This window comes from Curcuma longa, chromosome 18 (genome assembly GCF_044706935.1).
Source record: "Curcuma longa cultivar G26 ecotype Majalengka, Jawa Barat chromosome 18, ITB_CL_G26_1.1, whole genome shotgun sequence".
In the NCBI taxonomy this organism is placed as follows: domain Eukaryota; kingdom Viridiplantae; phylum Streptophyta; class Magnoliopsida; order Zingiberales; family Zingiberaceae; genus Curcuma; species Curcuma longa.
In genome coordinates this window covers 1,485,564-1,496,630 of record NC_133878.1, presented here as the reverse complement: position 1 = coordinate 1,496,630, position 11,067 = coordinate 1,485,564, and the positions used below count along the sequence as shown (strand labels likewise).

Genomic DNA, 11,067 nt, shown 5'->3' with positions numbered 1-11,067 from the left:
AAGTGAATGGCACCATGATATTGCTTCCAAAACAAAAGCTGCATGTCTCTACTTCGAAGCGTTTAAGCATTGCATAAACTCTTGAGATGCTTATAGAAAGCTTTTGAATCTTTAACCAAGGTGCAAAAGGTGAAGCCTTAATCTTCTTTAATTGTAGTTCACCCAGTTTGGGAACCAATTATTCCATGACTAACATAAATTTTGTTGGGGAACACCTTGAGTAACCTTCTTTTCCACTTGGTCCAACATCTCCGTCATTATCATCCGTGTGTTGTTTAGTCTTAATATTTCCATAAAATAAGTTAATAAGAAACACAATGTAACATATTAATCTACGTAATACATTCAGCAATATAGGGCAAAATCAATACCACAATAAGTATCGATTGACGAAAGTCACAAACATATGCCACTTAATATTAACTTTTAAATAATTTTTTTGACATCAAGAAATTATCAAATTTTGGTATTTAAATGGCTAAAACAAGTATCTATCGACTAATATTAAGTACTTTTTCTACTGAATTAGGTATCATTGTTTTATTTCATGAATAACACAAACAATAATTGAATCAGGGTATTTAATGAGCCAAAATAAATACCTATTAACTCACATTAGATATAAAATCTTTTGTAGCAATTTAGGTATCATATTTTTACATCATAAACGCCAAACAAAAGTCACTATTATTAACTTCAAAGTATAATTTCTTTACAATACCAAAAATTAATTTAGAATATTTCAGACACAAAATCAAATACCTATTGACTCAAATTAGATGCTCTTTGTACCAATAAAAAAATTATGTAATTATCACAAAAAATTTACCTAAAATTGTATGTAAAATCAGTATCACAATAAGAACTGATTGACGAAAGCCACAAACATAAGTCACTTAATATTAACTTTTAAATAATTTTTTTAACATCCCTAAATAATCAAATTCTGATATTTAAATGACTAAAACAAGTATCTATTAACTAACATTAAGTACTTTTTCTACCAATTTAGGTATCATTGTTTTATTTCATGAATAACACAAACAATAATCGAATCAGGGTACCTATTGACTCACATTAGATATAAAATCTTTGTAGCAATTTAGGTATCATATTTTTACATCATGAACATCAAACAAAAGCCATTATTATTAACTTCAAAGTATAATTTCTTTACAACATCAAAAATCAATTCAGAATATTTCACGCACAAAATCAAATACCTATGGACTCAAATTAGATGCTCTTTGTACCAATAAAAAAAATATGTAATTATGATAAAAATTTTATCTAAAATTATATGTAAAATTAGTACCACAACAAGAACCGATTGATGAAAGCCACAAACATAAGTCACTTAAGTTTAACTTTTAAATAAATTTTTTAATATCCTGAAATAATCAAATTTTTGTATTTAAATGGCCAAAACAAGTATCGATTGACTATCATTAAGTACTTTTTCTACCAATTTAGGTATCATTATTTTATTTCACGAATAACACAACCAATAATCGAATCAGGATATTTAATGAGCCAAAATAAGTACCTATTGACTTACTTTAGGTACAAAATCTTTTGTAACAATTTAGGTATCATATTTTTTACTTCATGAACTTTAAACAAAAGTCACTATTATTAACTTCAAAATATAATATCTTTACATCCTCAAAAATTAAATCAGAATCTTTCAAGTACAAAATCAAATACCTATTGACTCAAATTAGATAGTCTTTGTATCAATAAGTAATTATCATAAAAAATTTACCTAAAATTATATGTAATCAAGCATATTTACCTTGTTTAATCTTTTTTGTGCACTTGCTCGTTGCTCTCCTTGCTGCTCCTATTGCATTTGCTTACTGACGTGGATCGCTAGTGGTTGAAATAAGGGAGACAAAATAGTTTTCAAAGGGGGCGAGCAAACAGTTTGGTCAAGTGGGGGATGCATCAAGGGTCTAGGGTTATCATTGGGAGAGGAAAGACGACGACTTGTTGAGAAAATCGCTGCTATCACATTTGCTGCCGCAGGTCGCTAGTGGTCAAGGTAGGAGAGCCGATGGTTTTCCACGGCGCAAGCAAATGGTTTGGTCGAGATCAATTGAGAGTTTCTGTTAGGGGAGGTAAGAAGATGGGTTGTTGGAAGATGAATTGGTGAGAGAAGATGGATAAAAAAATTAATAAAAACTATGTAAATAACAAGGGTAAAAATGAGAATTCAACCTTGTAGGGAGTTAAAACTAAGATGGGGTAGTTGTCAGGTATTAAATCCTAAAAAAAAATATAAGGACTGAATTTAAATATAAACAAGAGCAGAGCGATTTTACTCTAATTCACCCATAAATTAATAACAATATATCACAAATTGATTTGTTTAGGCATCACTCTTCATGTAAAGCAACTGTCCTCTTTTATAAATTATTTGCCTAGGTCTTTTCTTTTTTAAAATAATTTTAATTCTTTTAACCTTGTACAAAATTGTTTTGATCAAAATTAAATTATCTACTCAAAAGATTATACATATTATAAGTATTCAGAACTATGATTGAATGCTAAAATAATTATCACATAGATAGATAAATTGATCAAAAACTCTTTTAAAAAATATAATCGTTGAGCTGAGCTAAATGTAATTTGATTGAATGCTAAAATATACTTATTATATTGATTAATTGATTATTTTTTTAAAAAATCATAATTGTTGAGCTAAATATAAACTAGAATTATCACATAAATAAATTGATTAAATATTGCTAAATAGAATTGCCATATAAATAAATTGATTGATAACTCTTCTAACAATATTTCTTAGTTTTTATTACTTTTTTAGTTTTGTATTAGTAGAATTAATATTTCTTATACCCATTTGCAACTTATAAGAAATGAATTTTTGATAGGGTGACAATTTGTAAAATATGAGTTTTCTCATTCGGATTAATAAAGATTATATAAGATAATATAAAAATAATTATATACTTTTATAAATTAATCCTATTGGGAACATAATTGACTAAACTTTTTTATAAAATAAATTAATGTATTACTAATATATTTATTTTTATTAACCACATTTTGAGTGTAAATTGGATCATATTATTAAAATATTTTCAATGTCGTAACTTAATTTTTAAAACTAAAAAAATAATTTAAAATAGAGGTTTTTTTTGGGGAGAAATTCCCATTTTTCGTCCAAATTCTTCCTTTTCTGTCCTTTCAAGCATTACCTATAAACGACATGTTTCTTTCCCTCCGTGCAACCGCGTAGCTTTCCATAAACTCTTGCAACTCTCAGATTGTTTTCTTAGTTTCCCTTTTCTAGATTCGACGAGATCCGAAAACCCTAATCCAATTCTGCTCCTGACGCATCGGATCTACATCCTCTGCCCTATAGGAGTTGTGTAGATCTCGCTGGGGCGGCGGCGGCGGCGATGGGGAAGAAGAAGAAACGGTCCGAGAAGGTCTGGTGCTATTACTGCGACAGGGAGTTCGACGACGAGAAGATCCTCGTCCAGCACCAAAAAGCCAAGCACTTCAAGTGCCATGTCTGCCACAAGAAGCTCTCCACCGCTGGGGGAATGACCATCCACGTACTTCAGGTCCACAAAGAGACGGTCTCCAAGTAAGCATCCAACCCCCTTTCAGCCCGACTATCGGAATTAGTCATGGCCGACGATGGCTAAGGTTATTTTGGCGTTAGGTTAATAGATCAAATACTTTTCTCGAGTAATATTTGACCGATCAATTATAAATTTTGACATCCTCATCAGAGACCGTATTGGTCATTTGCAATAGCATACGAACGTATTCTCATTTAGCTAATTTTCTTAGGTGCATGCATGATGCATATGTAAACTCACTTATTTTATTTTTAGTTTTATATTGTAAATCCAATCAAACATATGTTTTATATTAGTTAGATGCTTTCTTTCTTGCTAGTTAACCTGTTTGTTTTGAAGCCTAAAAATCGATCATTTCTGTCATTCTGAATCTCTAGCTCCTTTTTAACAGAGTATCACTGATTTGTCTTGCACATTAACAATCTAGAAGTGAAATTGATTAACAGAAAGTTAATCGTGCAGTTTTCATATGCAATATATAGGTTATCATTATAATTAACAATCTTGCCTTATGTTATTTCCTACATGAATGAACATCTGCTCCAATTGTGCATTTCTCATATGCTGTATATAGGTTATCATTATAATTGACAATTTTGCTTTATGTTATCTTCTACATGAATGAACATCTGATCCATGTTTTATTGTCTTTTTCACTGGTCAGTAAAATCATGATCTATGTTGCATCTTGTTTGATTCTATGAATATCATTTTTCCTTTCATCTAGGGTCCCTAATGCTAAGCCTGAAAGAGATTCAATAGAAATTGAGATTTATGGCATGCAAGGAATTCCTCATGACATCTTAGCAGCTCATTATGGAGAAGGTAGAATTCTATATTTGGTCTTCCTTTCATGACCATCTATTAAATTTTCCACATATGAAGATATACACTTGTTTGTATCTTTGGTCGATGTTACTTTTACTTGTGTGTGTGTGTGTTCAATTTCTACTTTAAGTTTATTTGCATTTTCTTAAGTTTGAGGATTTTAATTCATAATTGATATATCTTCTCTTTAATATTCTTGGACTCTATTCATAGCTACCAGTTAATGGTATATTTAGTGTATTCATTCTTCATTTGCTTGACATGTATTTCCGTATCTTCTTTGGACACACAGAAAATTGCAAGAATGGGCTATGTATGACATATACATCTTTGAGTCCAAGCATTTGGCCATTTAGGCGGGTTATCTTCAATTTTGCAATTTGCTATATGTTGGAAAATTTAATCATTCTAGCACTAAGTCAGCAAAGTGTTTTGTTATGCTGTCATTCTGTTAAGCTGCTTCTTTCTCTATTTACTGTGGTGCTAAATTTTCAAAACCTGTCCTTCTACAGTTTGATAATTTTCGTTTTTGGATTATCTAAAGGATTTGAATTGCTATTGTCGATACATTTCTTATGTTTGGCAGTGAGTTTATGATGACATTTTCTATAGATGAAATAGATATAGTGGCTTTTTTTTACAAAGACCCCACTAGTAACATGCCTTCCACTATATTGCTACAATTGTGGCATATATAGCATATATTCTAACTCTGTTGACAATAAGCAAAAGTAAACAATGCCTAGTAACATTTTCACAATTTATGTGGCTTAGTGTATTTTCTTTATTTGATGAGTGCTTCCTTTCTGCCACATTAAAGAACCATGTATAATCCATATCTCTGTTTAGTGACTGAAGATACCTTACTGATTTCTCCACACTTACCCTAATCCTCTGTCTCACTCACGCCAATCCGCTCACAGATCAGTATCTTTGACCCTTCTTTCCACATCTTCTTCTCCTTCATCTTCCTCGATTTTTCCTCTCCTCTACCTTTCCTCCTGCTGCATTCCCCTTTACTTTTATGTTTTTCAATCAAGTCATGACATCATCCTCTTTGCCTTTGTCTTCATCTTTCCTTCATCCCTAACCCAGCATCTTGGCCAGGCCCATGTCACACCCTCTCAACTGCCCATACTGTCCTCTAAAGCAATTGAAACAAAATAATATAGTCAGGTAGGAAAACTGTCCTCGCACTGCATTTTGCTCCAAGAAAAAATGTACCCAATTGCTTGCATTATTGCATCCTGAACTCGTTTCTTTAAGATTTCATCACTGCACAGATGTTATCCAAATTGTGGGAGTTCAGATTCGTTAGTTGGCAGAACCATTTCCGAAAAGATGGTTAATATTATTGGTATTTTAGTACTTGATGCTGTTAACTGTAGTTTCTTTATCAAATGGGGAGTTTATTCATCAGGATTCTATCAAAGAATCCTGTGCAATTAGTATTTCAGTCTAATGGTTGAAATTTGTTAACTTCTAGTTTATCTTCATTTCTCTATTTCACTTGCATGAACACTATGGAAAACTAGTTATCTTTTTGCTAATTTCTTAAGATAATTTTTTGAGGATAGTATTGCCTAAGATTTACATTGCTTACTGTATATCCTTATCCTTGGAGATCCTTTAACTGGTATTCCATTTTGTAGATTGTTTATTCTGTTGAACCTGAACAGAAGAGTAGATCAAAAGTTGTTTGTCTGGTGTTTTTCTTTTTCTATTCTTTTAATTGATTATAGGTCAATATTAGGACTAAAGCTCCGAACTTATTTATTTGAGGTCTTAACTACACAAATAAAAAAAACTGCTCAAAGTAAGAAGAGCTTGTGTCCTATAATTAAATGTGGATGGATTGTTTTTTGACTTGTCTCTAGTTCCTACTTCAGATTGTCTGTGTGTTCACTGTTTAAACTTGTACTTTCTAGCCATGGGACTGAAATGTTCTACCCTATCCAATTTAATAAAAAAATAATTACAAATTGCAAAAGATATCTTTAGTAAATTTTTTAAAAATGTAAAAAAGTTTGAGAAACCCAATTCAGCCCAACTCTAATGTAATATTATCTAAAATAAAAAGATTGTGTATAAAGACAAAATATCATAAAATCATTTACAAAAAAAGGGGGAAAATTATCCAATATTCAGTTCACCCAAGGAAAAATTATGGAAATTTGCAACTTGATTGATCAAACTTGGGCCTGAACTCGGTTGCTTGTTTTAATAATAAGCTAGGTTTAACTTTTGAGTGTGTTGAGTATAAGGTTAATATGGTTAGTTGTGTAGTGGGGCCAGTTTCACTAAGGTATTTTTATGATTAGGCTTTGATCATGAGTCCTTTGTATACATATACTTATTCCTTTAGAACATATTTAGAATATTCTCTTTCCCAAGCTTAACATGGTATTAGAGTGACCCTTAAGTTGCTCCCAATGTACATTATTTTCATTCGCTTTCCTCCTGCGTATTATATATATTGCTTTGTTTTGTTTGCATGTCAAAACACATCTCCTATGAGTCAATGAAAATCTGAACAAAGAAAATTTCATGTTTTCAGTTTAGTGTTTTTAACAAAGGGTAATGTTGTTCTATTCATTTTCGAGGAACATTTAAATATTGAATGTTTTATCCTTAGTTTGCTACCTAAGTTGTGTTATCTAGTATTCTTTTAGGATTACTGAGTGCTTTCCTCTCAGTCTATTACATGCTACTATATGCATCGCTTCAGGAGAAGCTTATACAGGAGATCTGTTCCATATTTCTTATCCTAGTTTCATTTCATCAATTTTCTCTTTATGCCTCTCTCTAACTGATGTACTGATCTAAAGGCAAAGGAATCACTGGTTGCGTGCTCCATTAATCACAGTAACAATTGTTAAAGTTTTATTGCATTAAGGTCACATCTACATCTCCATTTTTGTTGTTCAAGTAACAAGTTGAAAATATATAATTTCTATGATCTATTTTCCCTCTTGAGGGGAGTATTAAGAGATGTGCTGATATAAAGTAAAATGACAAATTGATAGTGTGGTATTGTTTAACTTGAATATTTTGGGTTTATTCTAATAAAAAATTCATGTTATTTATTTCCATTTTTTGTGTGCATGTTTAATGGTCATAAAATCATTATGTTACTTTTAATATGTTGGTGCAGATGAAGAGGTGGCAGCAAAAACAGCCAAAGTGGAAGTTCCATCAAGTGGGCTTGTTGGTGGAATAGTTCCTGGTTCATTGGGCATTAGATTTCCTCCCCCACCTGCATATGGTGCAGTTCCTCCAATGTAATGTTTATGCTGACTTCATTTAATTATTTGGAAATGTATTGTTTTGAAACTTTTAGTTTTTGTGCCTTATTTTAGCTCTCATAGTTCATGCTCTTACATGATGCATTTCTTACCAGATACAATCCTGCTTTCGTGTACCACGTCCAACTTGGCCTATTCCAGATGCTCGACCACAACCTTGGTTTCCTCAAGTGTCTGTTCCAATTACTCCAGCTGTTGTAGTTCCACAGCAGCCCTTATTTCCTATTCAAAATCCTACGACTTCTTTGATCTCCACTTCTACCCCTCTAATTGAGTCACCATTACAAGCTGGCCCCCCTGGCCTACCCACATCTACACCGGTGATAGTGTCTCAACCTCTGTTTCCTATTAATAATCCAGCTGGTGTTCCTTCTCAGAGTTCCCCATTTTTAGCATCATCGACGGCAATAATTTCTTCAAGCTCCCTAACATTGTTAAGTGGTGCAGTTGATGCAAATTCAACATCAAATACTTCTACAGGAGGTGGTTATGTTGCACCAAATGATCCAGGTGCAATATCTTAAAGTTTCTACATCTATGTACATTGAAATTCAGTGTGATTGCAATTATTTCCATCTTATGATGATTAAAATTATCTGGCTAGACCATCATGGTGCCTCCTTTTTTCTAAATCTTCAAAGGGGTATTCCTTCTTGGCAATTTTTGTTTTTTTGTTTTAAATAAAAAATGTGGTATCCTTTATGTTCTTCCATTAGCCATCTAACTTTTCCAAAGAAAGCCAAAATCGGATATGAAGTCTACCAAAATCTTGAAGACTATTTATCATGCAGATGATCACAGTAAAGTTTAAATATGCTGGAAAGCCATCTAAGTTAGATGTTGTTTACGAAACTCTCTAATTGATTAAAAAAGATAAAAGGGAAAAATGTTTCACTTTGCAACTTATTCTCTTGGAAAGCTTAGCTCAATGTAAATGAACCAAATGTTCCAAGTTTCTTTACAAAAAATATCAACCAAAAATGCCCATTTGAGCGAGTTAATGTATTACTTTTTCTTTCCTCTTCAGATGGTGCCTTGTATGCAAACTCCCATATGTATGCTTCTGGTCCGAACACTGAGAACCCTTCAATTGGACCTCCGCCTGTGATATCCAACAAGCCCCCTGCCTCCCATGCCACCGCAAATGAGGTCTACTTGGTTTGGGATGATGAGGCAATGTCAATGGCAAGTTTCTGAAGCACCCATAGTTTATTGGTTGAAACTTTTTTTTTGAACTTGCTACTTAATGCATAACCTTATTCTTGTTTTATATATGGTTTCTTAATATGGGACTATTGTGCAGGATGAGAGAAGAATGTCTCTGACAAAGTATCAGGTGCATGATGAAACGAGCCAGGTAAGTTTTTATTGCCTCCTGTTTTTCATTTTGATGGATGTCAAATGGATTTGTAATTTGGGTGCAGATCCAGAAGGTAGGAAACTTAACCAGAAAAAATAATCATTAAAGTTAATTGTCCTATATTTCAATGTATCCATCCCATCTTAATTCCACTTCTGCTTAAATATGCAGTAAGAATGCTTTTATGAAAAATTTGTTTATTTTTAAGAGGAATTATCACCCTTGTGAATTTTCTATGAAGCTTCAGTTTCAAGTGAACTCTATTACTAAGAATGATATTCTTCTATTTCCCAATCCTCAACATTCTAGTTCTCCTGGTGTTTTCAAAGTTTTTTCAATTGGATTTTACATAATTTCTACTTTTAGTAAGTTTTATAAAACTGACAAGCTTGTGCTGCAAATGAGCGAGGGTTGCCTACCTAGCACCAGGCCTGTGCGAAAATGTGTATGTGCCGTGTTCTGATCTAGTTTGTGGTTTTATTGATTATCCCTCTCGATTCTTAATGAGTGGGGGCTTAAGTTGAACAAATCAAGAATATATGCCAGCAGGCTTTTCTCAATTTGTAGCATTTCTTGTTATCTGTTTTTGATCACATTGGCGGCCAGAATGGTACAGGTCAGCTTTCATTCAGTGCAAGTTCACTACCTCAGATCAGTTAGATTATTCAACTTGAAGAACAACATTACTCTTTTTGTTATTTCACTCCCAGTCTAATTTATCTTTTGTTTGTTTCATGTTACACCCAGATGACCTCCATTGATGCAGCCATAGATAGAAGGATATCTGAAAGTTGGCTTGCCAGCCGCATGACATTCTAAACCCCATTGTATTGGTGGAGGTTTTGACCCAGTTCCTATTTGTTGTCTGAACAACTCGAATAATGAAGCACCAAGGTCTGCTCCCTCTTTTGTATTAGACCGGCATATTAGTATTGGAATGTTTGGAGGTTGGTTGAGTGTGCCATTGTATGCGCATGCCTCTGAAGACTTTAGACATGATGCAGACTTTAGAAGTCAGTTACTCTTGATAACTCTTAACTAACATTATCAGTTGTTCGCCAAATTAATACCATTGTTTCGAGTTGGTGTTGGGTCTCTGTGTAATCTCTTGACCGTGATGTTAAATTTGATTCTAAGTGCGAGTTTGATAGTCTGGATTTGATTCTGGAAAGTGTATCTGTGACTTTGGCTGTCTGAGACATTTTTTTTTTAGTGGGATAAGGCTTGGTTGTGTTGTTGAAAAAACTAGAACGACATGAAAGTGCCACTATAATCATTGTGTTTGTTATATCTATATAGCTACATATGCATCTGATTCACTGTCACATCGCAACTTTAATGACTGATGAAGTCACAACACGCATAGTTTTTTTTTTTGCATTGAGATATTTAATAATTTAATATGCCTGCTAACTTTAATGACAGATTATGAGCCATTTACAGGGAGGGATCATTGGAAATCGCGCTTGACGAACTTTATGGTAAGTTGTTTTTTCCCGTCGTTGGTTACTTTATGTTCTCTGACTTAGTCTGGTAAAAGATTATGTTCTGGGTACTGTCTTCGATCAAAAAGAAAAAAAAAACCCCCCAATTTTTCTGAGGTAGTTTGGTAGAATATTTTGTTTTTTGTACGATGCATGTAATTATTCTTCGAGCAAAAAATGATCCAATTCTCGTAAGTGAAGTCTGTCGTAGTTTCCGTGTTCTCAAACATCAACTATTTTCCCACTTCGAGCTATAATCTTATTAGGATCGGACTAGTGATGTCTTTATATTACCTTCTTATTCAGTAAATTATATAATAACTCTAAACTATGGCTAAGGGTTCTTAACTAGAATTTGTTATACTCGACTGATTTTATTTGCAGCAAACTATTCTACTATTGGCTGATGTTAATTATCTGATGCTATGTTTGTAGTTGATTTTAGTTGCCTTTTCATCTTATAAACTTTAGCACAT

At 32.9% G+C, this 11,067-nt stretch overlaps 1 pseudogene; it reads left to right on the top strand.

Moving 5' to 3' along the window:
• The first annotated feature begins 3,271 nt into the window (after window positions 1–3,271).
• LOC141812343 (protein SUPPRESSOR OF FRI 4-like) lies at window positions 3,272–10,260 on the top strand (annotated as a pseudogene).
• The last annotated feature ends 807 nt before the right edge of the window (window positions 10,261–11,067 follow it).